Below are 23,717 nucleotides of genomic sequence, written 5' to 3'. Positions count from 1 at the left end.
ATTGGCATGCCTAGATTATCTATGTGCCCAGAGTCACAAAAAAAATTCTTGGCCAAAAAAGTGGTTGAAAGTGAAAGAAGTGGAGGGGTGCACATATGTGTGGCTGTGCTAGCAGCCATGTTGACGCTGGGTGTATCCCTTGGTGCCTTTCTAACCTACTGATGAAGATAGGGTCTCTGACTTGAACCCGGAGTTCACTGATTCAGCTAGTGCAGCTAGTCAGCTTCTGTCAGAGTTCTTCTGTGTCTACATCCCGTACTGGGATTACAGATAGGTTGCCATGCCCACATGGCATTTATGTTGGCATTGGGGCCCCAATTCAGGTCCACACCTGCGTAACAAGCGCTTTGCCCATTGGGCTATCTCTGAAGTCCAGGAGTCCTGCTCTGTGTGACACACTAGTGGCCAGCACTTGTTCACGCTCTTCAGTTCATTGGGACTTCAGGGCTTGGCGAGCTGCTTCTCTTTACTGTGGCCTTGAAATGCTTCCAGACAGAAGGCCTACTCTGTGGGTCTCATTTATCTTGCATCCTCTCAGGCATCCCTGTTCAGCAAGAGTTTCATTGTGTTTGTCCAGTTTTCCGGTTATTTTAAAAAATATTCTATTAGCCAGGTATGATGGTGCACCCCTTAATCCCAGCACTAGGGAGGCAACAGTAGGAGGATCACTGTGAGTTTGAGGCTACTCTGAGACTACATAGTTAATTCCAGGTCAGGATAGGCTAGAGTGAGACACTACTTTGAAAACGTATGTATATATATACATGTACATATATACATATATATGTATATATATAATTTATTAATGAAAGAGAGAGAGAGAGAGAGAGAGAGAGAGAGAGAGAGAGAGAGAGAGAGAAAATGGGCATGCCAGGGCCTCTAGTTACTGCAAAGGAACTCCAGATACATGTACTGCCTTGTGCGTCTGGCTTACATAGGTATTGGAGAATAAAACCTGGGTCCTTTGGCTTCACAGGAAAGTGCCTTAACTGCTAAACCATCTCTTCACCCCAACCCCAATTTTCTAGTTGTTTGTCACGGGTGGGGAAACCTGGCAGCATGACTGTTAATGTGTTTTATGATAAGCATATATATGTGTGTTTGTGTGTGTAACTAACAGGCATGCTGAATTCTTACTTGGTCTACATTTTGTGAGGATGTCACCACCAAAAAGAGTAAAAAACAAATCTAATGAAAAATGAAGAGGCATAAGAAGGGTGGCTGACTTAGTGATAATGAACCTAAACAAGTCAAACGATGACCTTGGTCCCTCATAAGTCAGCAATTGGTGACATTCTTCCAGTTCCTGTTGAAGAGTATAATGTTCAACATTAAGTAGTTTTCAGAATTAAAAAATTTAAAACTATGAAAATACTTGTCTATTTCTGGTATTTAACACAGCATTTATTTACTTACAGCATGCACACTGTATGTTATGATTTAGCAGCATGCCAAGTACTTTACATACATCCCATCATTTTTGGGTCACTACAATACTGTGAGTTCAATTCTTTTATTATCTTCATTTAATAGGTAAAGAAAAAAATTAGAGCTATAAATAACATTCCCAGGGGCACAAGACATAGAGCTATAATTTGGATCAAGAAATTTTGATTAGAAAATGTCACTGAGCTAGGCTTAACATCACCTTTCTCAGTCTTCGTGACTCTTCAGAACATTTGTCATATGTAAGCAAATATCTGGACTCTTCTTTTGTTTCTTTTTTTTTTTTTCCTGACCCCAGTCTTTAAGTATAGGCCAAATAGTACATAGGGTTCTGTAACATGCATTGCAATGGAAGGGGGATAGGAGAAAGCTCGCTTTTAAAGGACAGTCTCAGGGATTGATGCTCAAAGAGAACCAGGAAGTGCCACTTTGCATGTCATCTTTCCCTGGAACAAGAACAGAATTTTTTTTTTATTATTATGGACATGTTTCATATGGATACTTCATGTGTTGGTACCAACCTTTCCTTCATCCCTACCCCCATAACACTGGGGCCCTTCCTCAGTGGGGTTGCAGGTAATACCCATGGAATTTTGGGTTATGTTTTGTTGGAGCAGCAGTCAGTTATTGGGGAGAGGTAATGCCCCTTGGCCTGATGTCCCAACCTGTGGCTTTTACAATTTTTCTGCCCCCTCTTCTGCAAAATTCTTGGAGCCACATTAGGTGTGTTTTATGTCTACTTCAGTGATGAGCTCTTAAGAGCCTCTGGATCTCTGCTTTGGTAGGTGTTGAGTGTCCTCAGCGTCTGTCTCCTTCACCCTGGAACTGATTATCAGGCTCTCTGTTTCTAAATATTATTTGAAGTTCTCAAGACATGAAAGATATGAGGAATGATGTGGATCAATCAGTGTATATTGAATATATTTTGTGACTAATTCACTTAATTTCCATATTGAGGGCATTCTGGCAAATGCTACAATATGTAACACAGGAAGAAAAGCATGAAACAACAGAGCTCATTACTCAAATACAGTATGAGGATAATCCATAGCAACCTCGCAGAGGGTGAGGGTAGAAAAGAGGAAACACATGTTAGATGCATTTGGTACTAGTAAGGATGCAGTTATAAAAGTTCATAGATGTATTTGGTATGACAATGACTACAATACCTGCATAGATTTAATTGATACTTTTCTTGTTAAGGACATAAATACTTCAATATGCTATAAGAATATGATTGTCCATGGTTTTGGTTTTAGAAGGTGAATTGCTCATCAAATAAGACAGATAAGAAAAGCATGAAATAAAGAGTTGAACAAGTATGGTGAACTGGGTATGGAGGAAACATGAGGAAGGGATCGACCAGATTACTTGTCTATTTAAAGAAGGGTAAGACTTTGTCTGACACATGGAAATAATGAGAGCTAGCGAGAGGGTATTTTAGGCGAATGGAACAATGTGTCTAACAACACAGAAGCATGAAACAGACCACATTTTCTTTGATCAGTAATTGAACATACATGTGCCATGTGCATGGACCATTCAAATGAGTTTAAAATCCTAGTTTCTTCTTCCAAAGAGCTCATACTGTAATTGAATAAAGAGGATACAATAATGGAAAGAAAATGTTAACCAATGTTGTATGCCTGGTAAATTACGTGTTAAATGAATGAATGTCAGGGAACACTGATGTCTCAGGCTAATAGTAAGGCCTACAAGAGGGCAGAGCAGAGAACGTTCATTTTTGCATGACATGATTTGCAGAGTCCGTGAAGGAGAAGTAGGGCTTGAGGTAGACTAGGAAGGTTGTGTATAAGAAAGTGGATAAGGGGAAGTGTTCCAAGTGAACAAAGAACAGCTATACAGCTATGAACAGAAATAGGCAGGAGAGAAGCCTGTTCTCTCTCTCTCCTCCCTCTGTTCCTTTCTTCCTTCCTTCCTCCTTTTTCCTTCCAACTTCTTTCTCTCCCTCTCTCTATCCTTTCCTCTCCCTTACTGCCCCCCTCTCTTTCCTTCTTTATTTCTTCCTTGTGTGTGGTGCTCAGGATGGAACTCAGGGCCTTGCATGTACCAGTTAAGTCCTAACATTGAGTGACATCTCAGCTCAGTGAGGCCTGTTTTGAGAGGGATGAACAGAGACAAGGGAGGGACCAAGGAGTGAGCATATCCAGGTCCTGTTGGTACATGAATATCAGAACTTAGATCTTGAATCTGAATCAGTGGAGCAGTTTGTAGGGAATGATGAAAGGGTTATGAGTAAAAATTTAACAGAATAATGGGCTGGAGAGATGGCTTAGGGGTTAAGGCCTGGTTCGATTCTCCAGGTCCCACATAAGCCAGACGCATGTGGTAGCACATGCATCTGGAGTTCGTTTGCAGTGGCTAGAGGCCCTGGGGCACCAATTCTCTCTCTCTCTTATAAATAAGTAAAAATAAAATGTTTAAAAAATTTACAGGATAAAAATAACCTTCAGGATTTGTGGGCAAAAGGTGAATTATAAATCACTGAACACATTTTAAACACTTCTCTAAATCCTAACGACCCATTGAGAGTCCTGCAGGGGTTAATGTGAGGTCATGTGGGAGTAGAAGACAAGGAAAACAAAAGATGGTTATTAGAGCTTGTGCAAGGTGAGGAATGCCAGGTGTTAGAAGTGACCAAAGATAGAAGATGAGGAGAGGGAACAGTTTTCAAACTGTGGTGACTAGAATACTGGTTATACCAATGGCAGTCATTCATAGTCCACATTCAAATGTCCACTCTGTGACAGACACTGTGGTAGTTATGAGGTAGCTATGAGGATGCACCAGTGAACAAAGACTATGCCCCCACTGCACAAAACTTGTACTCTAGTTGAAGAAATTCTAACACAGGCTTGGTTCTTCCTTGTTCACTCACCACTGCTGGGAATATTATATCCTTTGTACCAGAGAAAGGGTCAGCTAATAAGAGTTGCATTTGAAACTTACAATTTAGAGACCACATAAAAAGTGTAAGAAAAAAATCAGTGAAAGGAATTTTATTACTGTAGCCTGTTTCCTTCAATACATATAGAATTTGATCCTTTTAACATTTAAAAATTATTATATTTATTTATTTATTTTCAGAGAGAGAGAGAGAGAGAGAGAGAGAGAAAGAGAGAGAGATAGGGTGAAAGAGAGAGAGTGGACACACCAGGGCCTCTAGCCACTGCAAGTGAACCTCAGATGCATTCGCTACTTTGTGCATCTGGCTTACGAGGGTACTGGGGAATCAAACCCAGGGTTGGAAGGCTTTGTAGGCAAGTGCCTTAACCATGGAACCATCTTTGCAGCCCCTGATCCTTTTAGTATTAATCAATGGCAGACGTTGTCAGTGAAATAGTCACATCCCATTGCAATGAATTTTGTAAAATCAATATGTAGTTTAAAACTTATATTATTTTAATTGGTCAACTAAATTTTCAATTGTTAATATAAAATGTAGTCTCTGAAAAAACAATGAAGTTGTATTGTGCCTTACAAAGAAATACTGAACTGTTTCAGTTCTGTAGTCATACTGAACCATCTCCAATGATAGCACTTGTCACCTGGCCCTTTTTATTATAATTTAGGATTCATTATGTCCCTAGGCACACCTGTTTCCTATAATCAGGCAGATTACTGTACTATGCGATGAACATGGTGCTATAATTGAGGCTTGGTGTAATGGTCTGAATGAATTATTCCCTGTAGACTTGTGTGTTTTGAATGCCTGGTCTCCAGTTGGTCACTATTTGGGAAAGTTGTGGAGGCTTTGGGAGGTTGAACCTTGAAGGAGGAGGTGTGTCACTGAAAGTGGCCTTGAGGTTTATCAGTCCAGCCTTAGTGAGCATTGGGAGCTAATAAGCTCTGAGATTACTTTTTCTTTGCTGTGGGTGTGTGAAGACGTGAGCCAGCTGTCTGCTCTGCCATGCTTTCCCCACCGTGGTGAGCTTCCCATGAGACTAACAGCTGAAATAATCCCTTTCCCTGCACCAGTTGCTTCTGGTCTGGTGTTTTGTCCCCAATGAGAATGTAACTGCAACCTTGGTTTCCTCAACTTTTCAGTAAAATGCTAAGAGTGGCTGCTTTCAGGGTGCCATGAGGAGCCAATGAGATGGCATGTGATCTTTGCAATGTGATGGTGAATGGCAAATATTGGCAAATAATACTCTTGATTTCCTTTTTGCTCCATTCTATCTCACTGTTTCTTTCTGTTTTTTTTTTTTTACCATTTCACTGAATCCTGCTTTTCCATAACATCACCATGGATACTCTGAACATTCATTCAGCTCTAGAGTTTGATCCCTACACTTTGAGCTCTGCTCATAGCTAGGTTAGTCCTTTACACTGGTTACATAGGTTAATTTTGTTTATCTAACATCATTGTGACCCTTTTAGAGGAAGTCTGGTGTGTGCCATCTTTTCCAAGCATTTTCCTCATTGTCAAACTCACAGCTCAAAGAAATACATTATGTTCCTATCTTTTAGTTGACTGATTGAGTTTATCTCTGAGGTATTCTTAGTGATTAGAGAAATTCTATTTAGAGTTTTATAAATTGACCTGGGTTGGGAGTTCAGTGGTTCATGGAAAATTCAAAATAGACTGACTTACCCAACTATAATATTGATAAACATTAACTTCCTCTTTGTTAAATTTTATAACCAATTATTTTTTCTTCAGGTGAATTAATGAAATCATTTCAAAACTCATGGAAAGTAAAGGAGTGAGAAAAATGATTGCTTGATAAGCATGTCACCACCCCCTCCCTTTTTTATTACTATTTTCATGTTTCTTTTCCCTATAGAAGTTACTGTACTTATTTATCTATCAAGTGAGTAGAATTGATAGGTGCTAGGTAGAAAATTGCTTCATTTCTCACAGACACGGAAACTATGGTTCAAATATTTCAGAATATTACTCAATTTCACCACAGAAATCAGGATGAAAACACAAGAGAAAGGCAGATGGGCAGGGCATGATGGCACATGCCTTTAATCCCAGTACTCAGGATGCAGAGGTAGGAGGATCACTGTGAGTCCAAGGACACCCTGAGACTATGTAGTGAAATCCAGGTCAGGTTTGACTACAGTGAGACTCTACTTCAAAAAAACCAAAAACAACAACAAAAAAAAAAAAGATGTCTTGGTGGCTTCCCCAGCATGGTACCCACAGGTTTTTCTATAAAAATCACTGTATTATCCTCCATGATTAATATAGGACACATGGTAATGCCAGGAAATGACATTGCCTTTATTTTCTTGCATGTAAAGTTCTTTCTGAGTCTATCAAGTTTTCTTAACATCTACAGAAATGGTGGAATTCGCAAAAACCAAATGACTCCTGAGTTGGGCTGTATCCCATTACTGGAAGGAACCTGGTTTCAGGAGGACCATTGAGGCTTTGTTAGACCCTAAACACTTTTGACAGTTTAAATTTGAGATTTTAACCCCTCCAGAAGGCTGTTAAACCAGCCAGAAAATGTGGAGCATTTGAGAAATTCCACTGATTGAGGACACACAGATGGACTGGAAGAAGCATGACACTCCAGCTCTAGACACAGGTGCACATAGAAAGTGGAGGTAGGTTCCGATTTGTGGGGCTCCTCAGCTCTGCCTATCCCCAATTTGAACACACCCTTTCTAGTTCTTGTCAAATGTGTATTTAACACCTTGGCAATTTTAGTGCTAGCCAGGAAAACATTCCATTAGAGGTATTGTGCAGCCAAAAATAGGTCCCAGTGACATCAGAAGGGGGAGGCATCCTTACCTGTAGATACAGAGTGGGGCTCAGGGTGCTGCCTGAACTTGCTGTGCTTCTGCTAAGGAACCATGCTGGTGCGATTTGAGTAATCCCGGGTGTCCCGTTTCTATAGAATTTGCTTTGATGTCATTTACAGTTGGCTGTTTATAATCAACCAGTGGGGGCCCAGGCTTTCTGTCTGCAAAGGCAACAGACAGTAGTAAACTCCACCCAGAGGGCATTGCTGATGCTTCTCAAATCCACACAAGATCCTTTTTATACTATGACTTGTTTTACAGTGCTGTTGGCTGTGTGCCTCCACCCTCCTTGCTGGACATCAAAACCCAAGGAAACACATTAGCCACTTTATCCAAATTGGCAATGAATGGTTGGTCCTTTGCCGGGCAGATGCACCCACCTTACTGGAAGTGGTCCTGATGAGACGACATCTTTATGGCCACTTTATTTTCCTTTTTTTAAAAAGCATCATTTATTTTACTTTAGAGATAGTGTCTTACATAGCTCAGGATGGCTTCAAACTCATTTTGTAGCCAAGGATGACCTTGAACTTCTGGTTCTTCTGCCTCTGCCTTCAGCGTGCTAGGACTATAGGTGTGTTTCATCACATGTGTTTATTCGGGGCTGGGGATCAAATGCAGGACTTTATGCAAGCTAGTACGGACTGCAGCTGCTCAGCTATATCCCTGTCCCCATGTTCTGACAGGGAGGCTGAAAGCCCAGTGAGGAAAACCAAGCAGCTTCAGACCCCTGGCCAGAGGATAACTGCCCCCCTGGGGCATGCTCCTGTGTACTTGGGGTGGATGTGACAGTGACCTAGAACTGCGTGGTTGTGATTTGAGCTGTCCAGGGCAGCCATGGCCTCTCTGTGAACCTCCCTTTTCTAACCCTCCAGAAAGCCTAGGAGCGGCTTCCAAGCAGCTCAAGTTTCACTGGGGGATGAGTGGGAGGCTGGCTGGCCTGGCTGCAGCAGTAATGAGTCTGGTTTACTAGGTCAGTTTCCTGTCAGGCATGCTGTGGCTGAAAATTATTGTGTAGCTCAGTTTCTTACTGACAGAGCTTTATAAGCCCCCAACATATCTGTCCCCACCTCCATCCTGAAGAGTAGCTCTTCCACAGACTTCCCAGGCCTTGAGTCTGTAATTGACAGCTGAACATTGTCTTCCTGGTGGCTCAGTCTGCTCTGTGCTATCAGGTCCTGAAATTCCAGCCCTATAAGAACAGTGAAGAGTGCATGTGGTCCTTCCCAGCTCTGCTTCCAGTGAAACATGTGTAAACAGGTTCCTTTGCGGAAGGCAATGCCCCTTGATTTGTGAGCGTACTCTATTACCATCGGATTCTCCATTTGTCTATGTTAGCAGCAGACTTATACAGCAGTCACCAGCCACATGTGGCTGTTGCATCCTGGATGGGGTGCATCCCAATTCAGATGTCCCTTTGCGTAAAATACTCACTAGGTTTTGAAGGAGCTAAAATAGTTTATTTATTTTTATGGACTGGAGAGATGCCTCAGCAGTTAAAAGCACTTGCTTGCAAAACCTCAAGGCCCAGGTTTGATTCTCCAGTACCTATGTAAAGCCAGATGTACAAAGTTGTGCATGCATCTGGAATTCATTTAGAATGGCAAGGGGTCCTGATGTGCCCATTCACTCCCCTTTGTCATTTTCCCTTCCTCTCCCTCTCTCTCTGTTTGCAAATAAATAAATAAAATATTAAAAATTTATATTGGTTGCTTTATGAAATGTTAATATTTTAATATATTGTGGGCCAGCAAAAGTATAACATTAAATTCACCTTTCTTTTGTTGCTATTCAAGTGGTTACTGGAGGATGTGTAGTTCATATCATGGCTTGCATTGTATCTCTGTTGCATGATGCTTGGTATGGTTTGGGGGTGATGCCCCACCCAAAGCTGGTGTGTTCAAGGTCTTGGAAGTGATTAGATCATGAGGGCTCTAGCTTCAGCAATGGATTAATCTGTCAATGGACTCATAATCTAATGGAATTATTAGAGGGTACTGAAAACTAGCAGGTGGGGCCTATTTGGAGTATGGAGGTCACTGAGGGTGTGCCCTGGAAAAATGTACCTTGTCCTTAGCCTGTGTGTGTGTGTGTGTCTGCTGTCTGTCTCTCCTCTCCTACCCTTCACTTAGCTTTCCACCTTCCATGACGTGCACAGCTCTGGTTGATGTAACCCCCTCCTACCTTGATATTCTGCCTCACCACAGGCTCATGGCAATGAAGTAGGCTAACTAAAACCTTTGACACCATGAGCCAAAACAGATATTTCCTCCCCTAAGTAGATTGTCTCAGGGGTTTTCCATAGCATCAAAAGGAAACATTGTGACGATCTGTACCAATTTGTACTCTCTAAAATGTCCATGTTTTTCCTGAACTCCCATGAGTATTTGAACTGTGTCATTCAATGTCTACTTCCTGTGTGACTAGAGTATCATCCCCTGCAAGTTCCTCACCTGATAGCAGTATCTACCTGTCTCTCATGAAAACTCTATAGATGGAGGAAAATAGGTGGAATGTATGGTGTAGCTATAAGGAACAGTGCTTGTTCCTAGGTAGCAGTGGGTGTCACAGACAAGACTTTGGCATATCTGGAACTATTTTTCATAACTGCCAGTGTGCAAGGAGAAGGGTCTGGGAGTCTCCTCCTGAGAGGTAACAAGAGTGGTTTGGGGAGAGTCACACTTCCCTTTTGTTACTGAGTCTGAATAGATCTGAATAGGTGAAAACTGAAAGACTGTGGGATTGGATGTGGAGAGATTGCAAACTGCTGGCATTTCACTTTTGTTCTCATTCTTGGCCCTCAGAACAGAAAGAAACAGGCAGTTGGTGGGGTGGATGCCTTTGCAAAGTGGCTTGATCAGAGTCCTGAGTTTCTAGGTCATCAGGCAGGATGGCGCCTGGCCAGAGCCACTGTGTCTCTTTTCTGACCTTGAGAGGTGTGAAAAGTAGATCTGCATTTATGGTTCTGCAAGCCTCTTTTGGGTGTTTATGATGTGCTGGGAATAAGCAGAGGACATGAGAAAAAGTTACATGTTGGACACTAATTAACAACAATGAAACGAATGGCAGACAAGGAAGAAAATGTAGGGCTTCCATCCCTAGACATTTCTATTCCTTTTTCTTCAGAGACACTGGTATTCATGGCTCTCTGAAAATGAATGGGTGAATTGTTTATATGAAAATTGGCATATTCACTTATAAAAGAAAGCCATGGTGGCCATTGTAATTTAGCTTTTATGTTCCCAAATACGCTGTAAAAGATGTCAGGTATCAGTTTGGAGTGAAGAAAGAATCCAAAATTACTTGATGGATAAACAGTGAGCTGATGATGTTAGCTCCCTGAGAAAGGATGCCTATCTGATATCATAGATCTTTCTTTTAAAACTATAACTATAATTTTATTTCAACACAAAGATGAAAATCAGGGCTGGAGAGATGGCTTAGCAGTTAAGGTGTTTGCCTGCGAAAACAAAGGACCCATGTTTGGTTCCCCAGGACCCATGTAAGCCAGATGCACAAGGGCACATGCATCTGGGGTTCGTTTGCAGTGGCTAGAGGCCCTGGTGTGCCCATTTTCTTTCTGTTTGTCTCTCTTCTCTCTCTCTCTCTCTCTCTCTCTCTCTCTCCTTGCATATAAATAAATAAAAATTTAAATAAAGATGAAACCATATTATATGTATACTCTGTTATCATTAGTTTGGCTCATTTCTGATCTCGTCTAGCTTTTCCTTTCTTCTTTCTTTTCCATCAACTTCACCTCCTCCACTGAAACACATGTAAGCATTCTGTTATATCTCTTTTCTCACTTTTTTTTCTGAGTGTATAAAATCATACTCACACATCATCATGTACATACCACATAGCTTCTGTCTTTGCAAACTTTAATTAAGTGGACTAGCATTGTGCTATATTTTCTTTCCTCATATAGTGATACAGAATAAAATTCTCATCAAGACATCTTGTATAGTGTTGATGCATCTTTTCTAATGACTATATAATGTTCTCTTATCTGGATACCCTACCATTTCTCAGCTATCTTCTTAGTAGCAGTCATTCTCACTATTTCTTTTTGATGCTATGGATAAAGTTTATCCATCTAGTCTTTACTTGGTATCAGTATTTTTAATGTATATAAGCTAAGTCCTGAGAAGTAAGAGTACACAGTACATTTATATTTTTTAAAATTTTAGTAAATATTGCCATACAACTTCCTAAAAGGGTTATAGAAATTTTCATTCTGGGGCTAGAGAGATGGCTTAACAGTTAGGGCACTTGCCTGCGAAACCTAAGAGCTCATGGTCAAATCTCCAGATCCCATGTAGTCAGATGTGGTGATGCAAGCATGCAATGTCGCACTTGTACACAAGGGGGCGCATACGCCTGGAGTTCATTTGCAGCAGGCTGAAGGTCCTGGCATGCCCATTCTCTCGCTGTGCCTCTTTCTCTCAAAATAAAAAAAATTTAAAAATCATTTTCATACTCCATGTAAAATATTTTAGGGCTGGAGAGATGGCTCAGTTGTTAAGGTGCTTGCATAAGAAGTCTAAGAACACAAGTTCAACTCTCCAGGTCCCACATAAGTCAGATGCACAGTGACACAAGCGCGCAAGGTCACACATGCGCACAAAGAGGCACACACATCTGGCGTTCAATAGCAGTAGCTGGAGGTGCTGGTGCACCAATTCTCTCTCTTTCTCTCACTCTCTCTTTCTCACACACACAAAAGGCAGTCTGTTGGGTTTGCTTCAAAAAAAAAAAAATTTACCATATCCTTTAAATAGAAATATCTTGCCAATATGATAGATATAAATTGATAACTCATTGTCCTAGACACCAGGTTATTAACCATTTTTGGAAATTAGGGACTCCTACTCCGAGTTCTGTTTTTTAATTAGCAAAATAAATTACTTAAGATTACCAAGAACAATCAATTTTATTAAAATGTAGTCATCAAATATTGAAAAACCCAATTTGTTATATGGAAATCTGTATTAACAAACTAGGTCAAGTTTCAGGTTTAATAGCTATCATAAATTCAAAGAAATGATGAACATAATTGATATTTTAAGATATGTGCACAAATTTAATGCGAAGGAATGTATCTGGAAATGGCCATAGGTACTGCGAATAATGCTGTGGTTGGTTCAGATATACTTGTGATTGAAGCAAAGACTATACAAACCATTTAGAAATTAATGAGAATAATGGCTATGGAGATGACTAAGTTGTTAAAGATTCTTGCTTACAAAGCGTGCTGGTTCAGGTTGGAGTTCCCGGACTTACATAAAGCCAGAGATTAAAAGTGGCTTAAGCATGTAGCATTTTTTTTTTTTTTTTTGCAGCAGCAAGAGAAAGTGGTGGACCCACAAACACCATCAGACAGACAGACAAATAAATAAAAATATTTTAAAACAGAAATTAATGAAAGTATAATGTAATATTTTTTCAAGCTCATTGCCCACTCAATAATATATAGACTCCTTAGGGCATCCACACACCCTAGGTTAGAAGCCCTCTTCTAGACTTCCACAGAAGAGCTCCCAGAAAACATGGTATTCAACCATAGTACTTTATGGACAAGGAGATTCTTTTAGGGAGATTATTCTAAGGTTTGTGATCTGACCAAGAACTGGATTCATATCTAGCTTCATACCTAGTATTCTTTTTCTTTTTAAATTTTTATTAACATTTTCCATGATTATTAAAAAAAAAAAATCCCATGGTTAATTCCCTCTCACCCCCCTCCACACTTTCCCTTTTGAAATTCCATTCTCCATCGTATTACCTCCCCATCTCAATCATTGTACTTACATATATACAAGATCAACCTATTAAGTTCCCTCCTCCCTTCCTTTCTCTTCCCTTTATATCTTCTTTTTAACTTACTGGCCTCTGCTACTAAGTATTTTCCTTCTCACACAGAAGCCCAATCATCTGAAACTAGGATCCACATATGAGAGAGAACATGTGGCGCTTAGCTTTCTGGGCCTGGGTTACCTCACTTAGTATAATCCTTTCCAGGTCCATCCGTTTTTTCTGCAAATTTCATAACTTCATTTTTCTTTACCGCTGAGTAGAACTCCATTGTATAAATGTCCTACATCTTCATTATCCACTCATAGGTTGAGGGACATCTAGGCTGGTTCCATTTCCCAGCTATTATAAATTGAGCAGCAATTTATATATATATATATATGGTTGAGCACATACTTCTAAGGAAATGAGATGATTCCTTCGGATATATGCCTAGGAGTGCTGGGTCATATGGTAGATCAATCTTTAGCTGTTTTAGGAACCTCCACACTGATTTCCACAATGGCTGGACCAGATTGCATTCCCACCAGCAGTGTAGAAGGGTTCCTCTTTTTCTACATCTCTGCCAGCATTTATGATCATTTGTTTTCATGATGGTAGCCAATCTGACAGGAGTGAGATGGAATCTCAATGTAGTTTTAATCTGCATTTCCCTGATGACTAGTGACGTAGAACATTTTTTTAGATGCTTATATGCCATTCGTATTTCTTCCTTTGAGAATGCTCTATTTAGCTCCATAGCCCATTTTTTGATTGGCTTGTTTGATTCTTTATTCTTTAACTTTTGAGTTCTTTGTATATCCTACATATTAATCCTCTATCAGATATATAGCTGGTGAAGATTTTTTCCCATTCTGTAGGTTGCCTCTTTGCTTTTTTCACTGTGTCCTTTGCAGTGCAAAATCTTTGTAATTTCATGAAGTCCCAGTGATTAATTTGTGGTTTTATTGCCTGAGCAATTGGGGTTGTATTCAGAAAGTCTTTGCCAAGACCTATATGTTGAAGGGTTTCCCCTACTTTTTCCTCTAGCAGTTTCAGAGTTTCAGGTCTGATGTTAAGGTCTTTAATCCATTTGGACTTAATTCTCATGCATGGAGAGAGAGAAGAATCTATTTTCATCCTTCTGCAGATATATATCCAGTTTTCCCAACACCATTTGCTGAAGAGGCTGTCTTTTCTCCAATGAGTATTTTTGGCATTTTTATCGAATATCAGGTGGCTATAGCTACTTGGGCTTACATCTGGGTACTCTATTCTGTTCCACTGATCTACATGTTTGTTTTTGTGCCAGTACCACGCTGTTTTTGCTACTATGGCTCTGTAGTATAGGTTAAAATCAGGTATGGTGATACCACCAGCCTTATTTTTGTTGCTCAGTATTATTTTAGATATTCGAGGTTTTTTGTGATTCTAAATGTATTTTTGGATTGTTTTTTCTATTTCCATGAAGAATGCCTTTGGAATTTTGATAGGGATTGCATTAAATATGTAGATTGCTTTAGGTAAGATTGACATTTTCACAATATTGATTTTTCCAATCCAGGAACAAGGGATGTTTCTCCACTTTCTAGTGTCTTCTGCAATTTCTTGCTTGAGTGCTTTAAAGTTCTCATTGTAGAGATTCTTTACTGCCTTGGTTAGGTTTATTCCAAAGTACTTTATTATTATTATTATTTTTTGATGCAATTGTGAATGGGAGTGACTGATTTCATCCTCTGTGTGTTTGTTGTTAGCATATATGAAGGCTACTGATTTCTGTGTATTTATTTTGTATCCTGCTACATGGCTGTAGCTTTTGATCAGTCTAACAGCTTGCTAGTAGAGTCTTTAGGGTCCTTTATGTATAGACTCATGTCATCTGCAAATAATGATACTTTGATCTCTTCCTTTCTGGTTTGTATCCCTTTTATGTGTGTCTCTTGCCTTATTGCTACGGCTAAGACTTCCAAAACCATATTAAATAAAAGTGGGGACAGTGGACACCCTTGTCTTGTTCCTGATTTTAGTGGAAAAGCTTCCAGTTTTTCCCCATTTAGTAATATGTTGGCTGTAGGCTTGTCATAAATAGCTTTTCTTATATTGAGATATGTTCCTCCTATTCCCAGTCTCTGTAGGACTTTTATCATGAAGGGATGTTGGATTTTGTCAAATGCTTTCTCTGCATCTAATGAGGTGATCATGTGATTTTTGTCCTTCAACCCGTTTATGTAATGTATTACATTTCTAGATTTGCGTATATGGAACCATCCCTGCATCTCTGGGATAAAGCCTATTTGGTCAGGGTGAATGATCTTTTTGATATACTCTTGTATTCTGCTTGCCAATATTTTGTTGAGAATTTTTGCATCTATGTTCATGAGGGAGATTGGTCTGTAATTTTCTTTTATTGTTCTATCTTTGCCTGGTTTTGGTATCAGCGTGATGCTGGCCTCATAGAAGGAGTTTGATAGAATTCCTTCTTTTTCTATTTCCTGGAAAAGCTTAAGATGTTAACTCTTCCTTAAAGATCTGGTAAAATTCAGCAGTGAATCCATCTGGGCCTCATACCTAGTATTCTTTTGACACAGGTATTGCTTTTCACTAGGGAGGTTCACTTCATAATGTGATTTTCTTAGTCTCTTTTGTTTGGATCTAAGCTCCTGAACACATGAAGGGTTGAAAATTGAAGGTGATAGGCAAAATCCAGCCTACTGTCTTTTCATGTCAATAAAGTTTTATTGAAATATAACCATCCCTGTTTGTTTACTAACTTCCTATGAATGCATTCCTTCTATTATGGGATTGCTGAGTAGAGCCAACAGACCACATTAACTACGGAACCTACAATATTTACTACCTAGCCCTGGGCAGGAAATGCTAGCTAGCCCTTGCCTTAAACCTGTGGGTGATGGTGCACTTGCCTCAGCTCTACTTTACGTTGTACCTCCCACCTGTGGATCTGGGATGCACAAGAGGTCAGTGGTCTCTCCTCTCCCTTAGGAATCTGCTCCAAGATGCCCCAGTAGGCACCTTAAACTTCAGGTAGTGCAGAAACCAGTGTACTGAGGTACCACACTGTTGATTGGTTAACCAAGATATTTCTGCAGAATAGCATGGGTGGGTAGTGTATACAGTGTGGAGATGCTGTATAAACCAGTTAAACAGAATCATGTACATTTCAAAACATATACAATGTTTACTTGTAGAAATTTCCATGTGATATTTTTAAATATTTTTATTTATTGTTAAGGGGAAAGAAGAAAGAAGAGAGAGAGAGAGAGAGAGAGAGAGAGAGAGAGAGAGAGAGAGAGAGGGGGAGAGAGAGAGAGAAGGTACTGGGTAATTGAACCCGGGTTGTTAGGCTTTGCAGGCAAGTGACTTAACTGCTGAGCCATCTCTCCAACCCTCCATTTAATATTTTTAAAACATGGTTGACTGCTGGTGACTGAAACTATAGAAGTGAATGGAGTATACAGGGGATGGTCTACTGGACTATTGTTCTTGGAACTATCATGCTGTTCTCAGTCTCAGAAGCAGAGAGAGCCTGGCCCCTACACCTGTGATTCTGATCTTTCTCCCAGTTTGGTTTATGTGGCCTTAAGATGTATCCAACCTCACTGGAACTCATTGTGTTTAACTAGAATTATCTAGTTGCTTGTCTGTTTCCCACACTAGATACAACTTTCCTGAGGACAGACTCTGTGTTTGTCATGTTCACTTATTCCCTAAAGTATCTGTCTTTGGAGATATTTATTTATTTTTTAAATATTTATATATTTCCAAAAAGAGAGAGAAAAGAGAGAGAATGGATGTTCCAGTGCCTCCAGCCCCTGTAAGTGAGCTCCAGACATGTGCATGTGGCTTTATGTGGGTACTCTGGAATTGAACCCAGGTTGTTAGGTTTTGTAGGAAGCACCTTAACTGGTGAGCCATCTCTCCAGCCAGATATTTGTTTGTTGAATGTGTGGATGGATGAATGAAGGAGTGAAGCATGTGAGATTATCTTTAGTGTCCAATACCTCACCACCACTCTGGTTCTTTCTGTTTGGGAACAACTCACTCCAAGGCAGCCTCTCTTTAGGTGTTCTTCCCATAGACCACTTCTGGTAAAATGTACTTTCAGGCAAAATAAGCCCTTCCTCCCTTACCTTAAAATATTTTTTTTTTGTTATTTTTATTTATTTATTTGAGAGTGACAGAGAAAGGAAGAGGCAGAGAGAGAATGGGAGGGCCTCTAGCTACTGCAAATGGACTGCAGACACATGCGCCCCCTTGTGCATCTGGCTTATGTGAGTCTTGGGGAACTGATGGGGTTCTTAGGCTTCACAGGCAAGTGCTTAACCGCTAAGCCATCTCTCCAGCCCAACCTTTTTTTTTTTAAATCATATATTTGGTGAGAGCAAAAACTACTTACAGGACTGTTGACATCAGTGATTTGAGCTGATCCCAGTTATGGCAGCCGCCACATGCTACCACCCAGTGTCCTATTTTCCTCACCTTTATCCAATGCCCTGTGTGTTGTGCTTTCAATTTGCCATCACTATGGATGACGTCTCATTGGTAAAGAGACCTCACTACCCTTCCCACTTGTTAGAGAAGTTGCAGCTTTCTCAGTCAGTTTCCCAAACCTATGCAGCTCTCAGAACAGCTGGACTGGTGATCTACTCAGGACTTGTATGATGGTGCAGAGTATTGCACCAAGGAAGGCTCCTTGGTCCAGAGGAAAGTGAGAATGATAAGGGTTTCTTCCCATGTCTTCCATGTTTCCACTTTGCTTTCTCCTGGGCTGAGCCTGGGAAGGACAAGGAGAATTGGCTAATTTAGGGAACCTCTGCCGACCACCTTTGATCTTCAGGTGGCTTTGTTGTGTCACAGTGTTATAATGGGTTCTTTATAGATTCAAGGTATCCAAATAACAGGACACTCTCTTTCCTGGTCACATTTCTTATTCATCCTGCTGGAAAAAAAATTATTCTTGTCTCCATAGTTCGGGTTGCCCCTTGCCTAAGGATATGTGCAGATTTCCTGAGACAATTTGGTCTTGTTCTCCTTGTACCACCTTTCCCAAAGCTGCCAGTCCATCTGGCCCTGGGTTCCTCTTAAAGGTTTCCAGGGGCCCGAGCCTGCTAGATCACATAAAGGGTCTGTGTATCAGGATTATACCTTTAGCCAAAACAATGCTGTACCACACCAGGGCAGGGAAAGTGTCAGAGCCATGCACTTCCTAGCCCACAGGGCGACAACAGACTCCTTCCTTTCTGGACCATACCACCAGCTGGGGATGGACTGTGACGAATATTTGGCCTTGGGCAACACTGGAGCCCAGGGAAAGCTCTCATTGCAAGTGTGTTTTCTCACAGAATTATAAAGTCCAGCAGCACTCAGCGCCAGGGGCTGTGGAGAGTTTCTGTGTTTCTGGACTATTCATTAGTGATTACATACCCCCGAACACCTGCAAGACCAATTCATAAAGCCAGCATTCATGGACTTTGGCAAGAGCTTCATGGGAACTGCAGGGTACGGGGTACAGTCATTGTATCTCCAGATAAAAAACATTCTCTTACCAAGGAGGCCTCTGAAAATAGGAGCAGGCTGCAATTCCCGTTCAACACCATGGGGTATTAAAAAGAAAAGTGTTCCTTCACCTCGCCTCTTTAGAAAGTCAGCTCGCTGTGGGGCTGGGGCATTCCTGGACAAATCCTCTTTCACGACCCTTTTGGGGGTAAGAAGGAGGAACGGTGGGCACTGTGTTGACTGTGACAGGGGACGGCCCGGTCATCGGTGCGGTGTGGCATGCTCTCCTGCAAGTCACACTGATTTACAGCAGGATAACAGGAAGCACAGAGCTTGGGTGGCCTGCTGTGTAATTCTGGGTGACAGATTGCTGCTGCCACATATAAAAACGGCGCCATAATTAATCCGAAAAGGCCAAGAATAATAAATAACTCATGGATAAAAACAACATCTTTATACAAAATATGGAATTGGCCTTTCATGGGATACGTTTTCACCTTTAATTTTCTTTGGCGCGTTGTGCACTGTACGGTGACAAAAGGGCAAAGGCAAGAGCAGTGGGGCTTGTGGGGGGCAGTGGTGACATCCTGGTTGAGTCTGCCAGGGTGAAGAGGCAGCAGAATAGAGACACTGAAGTTTGTCTAGCTCTCCCAAAGCTCAGGCTCCCAAGGACAGAAAACTCTTTTGCCTATGGAAACAAAATGAACTTTATCTTGATCCACCCTTGAATGCAATTTGCCTGCCTAGATGGTTTTATGGCATTTTCTCTTCAATGTGTGCGTGCGTGTATGTGTGTGTGAGTGTGGTGTATATAGGTATGAGTGTTCTGTGTGAGGGGGCTTTGTATGCGTGGAGTGTGAGATGTGTGGTATGTGTACAGGCTATGGTGTGTGTGTGTGTGTGTGTGTGTGTGTGTGTGTGTGTGTGTGTATGTATGCGTGAGGTGTATAGGCATGAGTATGCTGTGGGAGGTGGCTATGTATGCATGGAGTGTGAGATGTGTGGTATATGTATGGGCTGTGGTGCGTGCGTGTGTGTGTGTGTGATGCGCTGGGTGTACTTGGGGAAAGGAGTGGGGAGGACTCCACATTCCTCCTTGGCTCTCCAGTGGTCAGTTAACCTCCTGCAGTGCCTCATTCTTGAGAATGGCTTCCATACTTGAAGATGTGGTGCTCCATTCTTGTACATTTCATCTCTTGTGACTGGGTCAACTAGTGCAAAAGAGAACATTAAATCTAAAACATGACAGCCAGAATTTCCATGTACACCATTGCCCTAAAGGGTGGGCGACCTTAAATGCCAGGCAAAGGAGGCAGCTATGGCCACAGACTCACAGGGGAGGGCAATGCAGCTGTGATGGGCTGAAGTGACCTCAGTGGCCACCCTGCCTTATTACTGGAGAGGTGGAAGAGGATGGTGGCTGCCACGGAGGATTCTGGAACTAGACTCCTTGGGTTCAAATCATAATTCTACTACTTACTACTATGAGACGTTGGACCTGTTCTTTTAGACCTCTCCTTTTCTTTCAGAATTGAGGGAACTGTCTTAGCTCCAAATGGCATAATAATAGCTGCTCACTTCAGAGGGCTATAGCAAGTATTAAGAAAATCACACATGCAAAGCATTTTTAGTAGTGCCCAGATATGTTAATGTTAACTGGGCCCAGTTGAATTATCCAGATGATTGGTTATCGATGAAGAATTGTATACATCATCTGTTGAATTTTAGGAATGATTGCTCTATTCTATGTTTAACCATTGCAAATTATCAAGTACTTATTGCATACCAGATAATGTTTGCATCTAAACCCTTCTAATAGTTACAATCACCCTTCACTTTACAGAGGAATATGGTGAGATTAGAGAGTAATTAGTTCAAGATCACACAGCTAATAAACAGGACATCTAGAATTCAATGCAGGTTGACTCTGGCAACAATGGTTTCATCAGTCTTGCCTCTGAAGAATTAAAAATGATGATAACTTTTGTGTTCTTCTGTGATTGTTCTTAGTGCTCCAACCTATACTTTAAAAAGTTATTTATTTTACTTATTGTTTGAGAGGGAGGGAGAAAGAGAGAGAGAGAAAGAGAAAGGCAGATGGAGACAGAGAAATGGCACACCAGGACCTTCAGCCACCACAAATAAACTCCAGATGCATGTGTCACCTTGTGCATCTGGCTTATGTGAGTCCTTGGGAATTGTACCTGGGTCCTTTGGCTTTGCAGGCAAGCTCCTTAACTGCTGAGCCATCTCTCCAGTCCCCAAACCTAGAAATTTTTTAAAAAATATTTTATTGATTTATCTGCAAGCAGAGAGAGACACACAGAGTGACAGAGAGAGCCCCTGCAAATGAACTCCAGATGCATGCACTACTTTGTGCATCTAGCTTTACGTGGGTACTGGGCAAATGAACCAGGGTCATTAGGCTTTGCAGCAAATGCCTTAACTACTGACTCATCTCTCCAGCCTGCAGTCCACATTCATTCAGCACTCAACCAAATCTGAGCCACAGCCTGCCATTGTTCTTCACTGTCCCGTGACTGTGCAGCATTTCAGTTTTCTCTCCAGGAAAGTGAGAATATTAAAGGCTGCCTTGCAGAGTTAAAGAACTGGCACACATTTGTCATTTCTTATGTTTATTATAATTAGCAGTGGGAATGCTCACAGACATCAACAGACCATTCTGAGCACGTAGAAGCTGACAACTATGATAAGAAAATTTCATCAGCCACAGTAATAGTCATGATATCAGTCACAAAAAAATTACGATTGCTATTGTCTTCTACTGGCCAGAGAGAGGCAAGCCTGGACCTGTCTCTATCTACCCACCTACCTATCTATTTATTTTGTGTGGATATATGTGTAATTGTGAGTATGTGTGGTGTATGTGCACATACACATGTGTGTGGAGACATGAGGACAACTGTGCATGTGATTCCTCAAAGTCCTTTTTAAATATATAATTTTTAATACATAGTATGAGAGTGTATCAGTGCGCCAGGAGCCTCTTGCTACCACAAACAAAGTCCAGGCACATGCACCAGTTTGTGCATCTGGCTTTATGTGGGTACTGGGGAGTCAAAGCCCAGGCCAGCAGGCTTGCAAGCACGTGCCTTTAACTGCTGAGCCCTCTTCCCAGCTCTATCCAACACTTTTTGAGACAAATCTTACATTGGCCTAGAACTTGCCAATTAGGCTATCCTGGCTGGCCAGTGAGGCCCTGGGATCTATCTGCCTGTCTGCTTTCTCAGCACTGGAGATGCAAACATGTGCCACCACACCTGGATGTGTTTTTCTCACATGGGTTCTGGAGATCAGACTCAAGTCCTTATCCTTGGGATACAAGCATTTTACTAACTGAACTATCTTCACAGCTCCTAAGGCTGTTATTGAAATGACTCAATCTGTACAAAAAGTCCATAAAAGTACCAGGCTCAGAAAGACAAAAAAAAAAAAATCACATGTTCTCTCACATATGTGGATCTTAATTTTCAATGTTTGCATGTAAGGGGATGTGGGCCTGAGTATGGGCTATGATTTCAGAAAGGACAACATGAGAGCTGAGGTGAGGTGGGGCAGGGGAAGGACCAAAGGAAACTTGTATAAAGGCAACCCCCCCCAAAAAAAAAACCCACAAAAAATATTGAGGGGAGGGCATAAAAGGGGAGGAGCATGGGTGAAAGAGAAACAAAAGAATGTGTATAAACATATCATAATGGATCCGAATTTTTTGTAAGCTAATAAAACTTTAATTTTAAAAATTTTCATAAAAGCAGCTATTCACTATTCACCCTATATAATTTCTCCTAGTGGCAGGAGTTTCTGTTTGCTGTGGATAATACCTTTAGCTTCCCTGTGTGTTTTGCATGGAGGTAGCCATGTTTTGCAGTACTTAAAAAGAGCAACTGGATTCTGTAAGGAAATTCTCTATTCTCTTCAAGTCACCTGTTAAGTCAAGACTTGATTCAGCCTGTCCACAGTGTAAACCTCACATAGTAATAATGGGGAAGGTTGTCAGTTACCTAATCATGATGAAGCTGGATAATTTGAGCTGGATAAAAAAAAAGCTTGCTCTTTTCTGAATGATCCAGTTAATTATCTGGTTAAATTAGGTTACAAACCCCCCTTTTTTTGTCAGGGTCTCTAATTATGTGGAAAACCAGGTAACTGTGTCCTTTTAAGAGCTTTTAGGCTTGAATTATTCATCGAGCCCTAGCATCCTGGGAAGATTCCCAGTTCTCCACCTGCCTTTGTGTACAGAGATTTGGAGTGAGACTCAAGATGTTCTATTTACAGTTTCTTGTGGATGTAAAATATTCAAACCATCTCCATCCCTTTTTCTTCCACAAAGGACGGGAACCAACTCTGAGCAGTGTGGATGCTGGTTCTCAGCTTGGAAGATCTGTACCACATTTTCCCAGGAGACACAAACAAACACACACATAACTTGAATATCAATGCAATGAGGTCTTTTTTGAGGCAACACATTAAAATGCAAGGCAGGAGATAATGAGATAAGCGGCATGTTACAGGTTTCTCAATTCTAGCGTGAAAGGAGAGAGGGAATAAAAACAGAAGAGAACCCCCTCACAGAGGAGTTTAGCACAAGGATTCCTGGGGCTCCTTATTAAACTTTCTTAGGGAAGGTACTGGCAGGGGCTTGTGGGGGAGGAGTGGCATCTCTCCAGTGATCTCAGTGACACAAATGGAAGTGGGAAAAATTATTTCAGAGGTGACTCGGGGGCACATTAAAACCATGCAAGTTTTTGTTTAGCTTCTGACTGGTTTCTCACTTGTACAAGTATAGATGTGAGTTTAACACAGGGCATTTCCTGGTCATGGCTCCAGTCTTTCCAGAAGAATTTGGAGAAATCACAATTCCCATTTCTTGAGAGTAGACCTGAAGCACACAGGACATGGGAGGGGTGGGGGGCTTTGCTCTCACCTCCCAGTTGCCACAGCTCTGTCGGTGACACTCTTACCCTCTGTTCACAAATGAAGAGGGTGATGATCCAGGCTCATCGAGGAAGACAGGGTTTTAGCAATAGCTGCCTTCAGAGACAAAGCTAAGCCCAGCCAGATATTCTGTGTGTCATACCTCCTGGAGGAACAGGAAAGCAATAGAGTAGTAAGGAGTATAGTTGAAAGAGTACTTGACTTGGAGACAGAAAATCAGAGTACCT

Source organism: Jaculus jaculus, chromosome 3, assembly GCF_020740685.1.
Source record: "Jaculus jaculus isolate mJacJac1 chromosome 3, mJacJac1.mat.Y.cur, whole genome shotgun sequence".
Classification (NCBI taxonomy): domain Eukaryota; kingdom Metazoa; phylum Chordata; class Mammalia; order Rodentia; family Dipodidae; genus Jaculus; species Jaculus jaculus.
Note: the sequence above shows the minus strand (reverse complement) of the source record.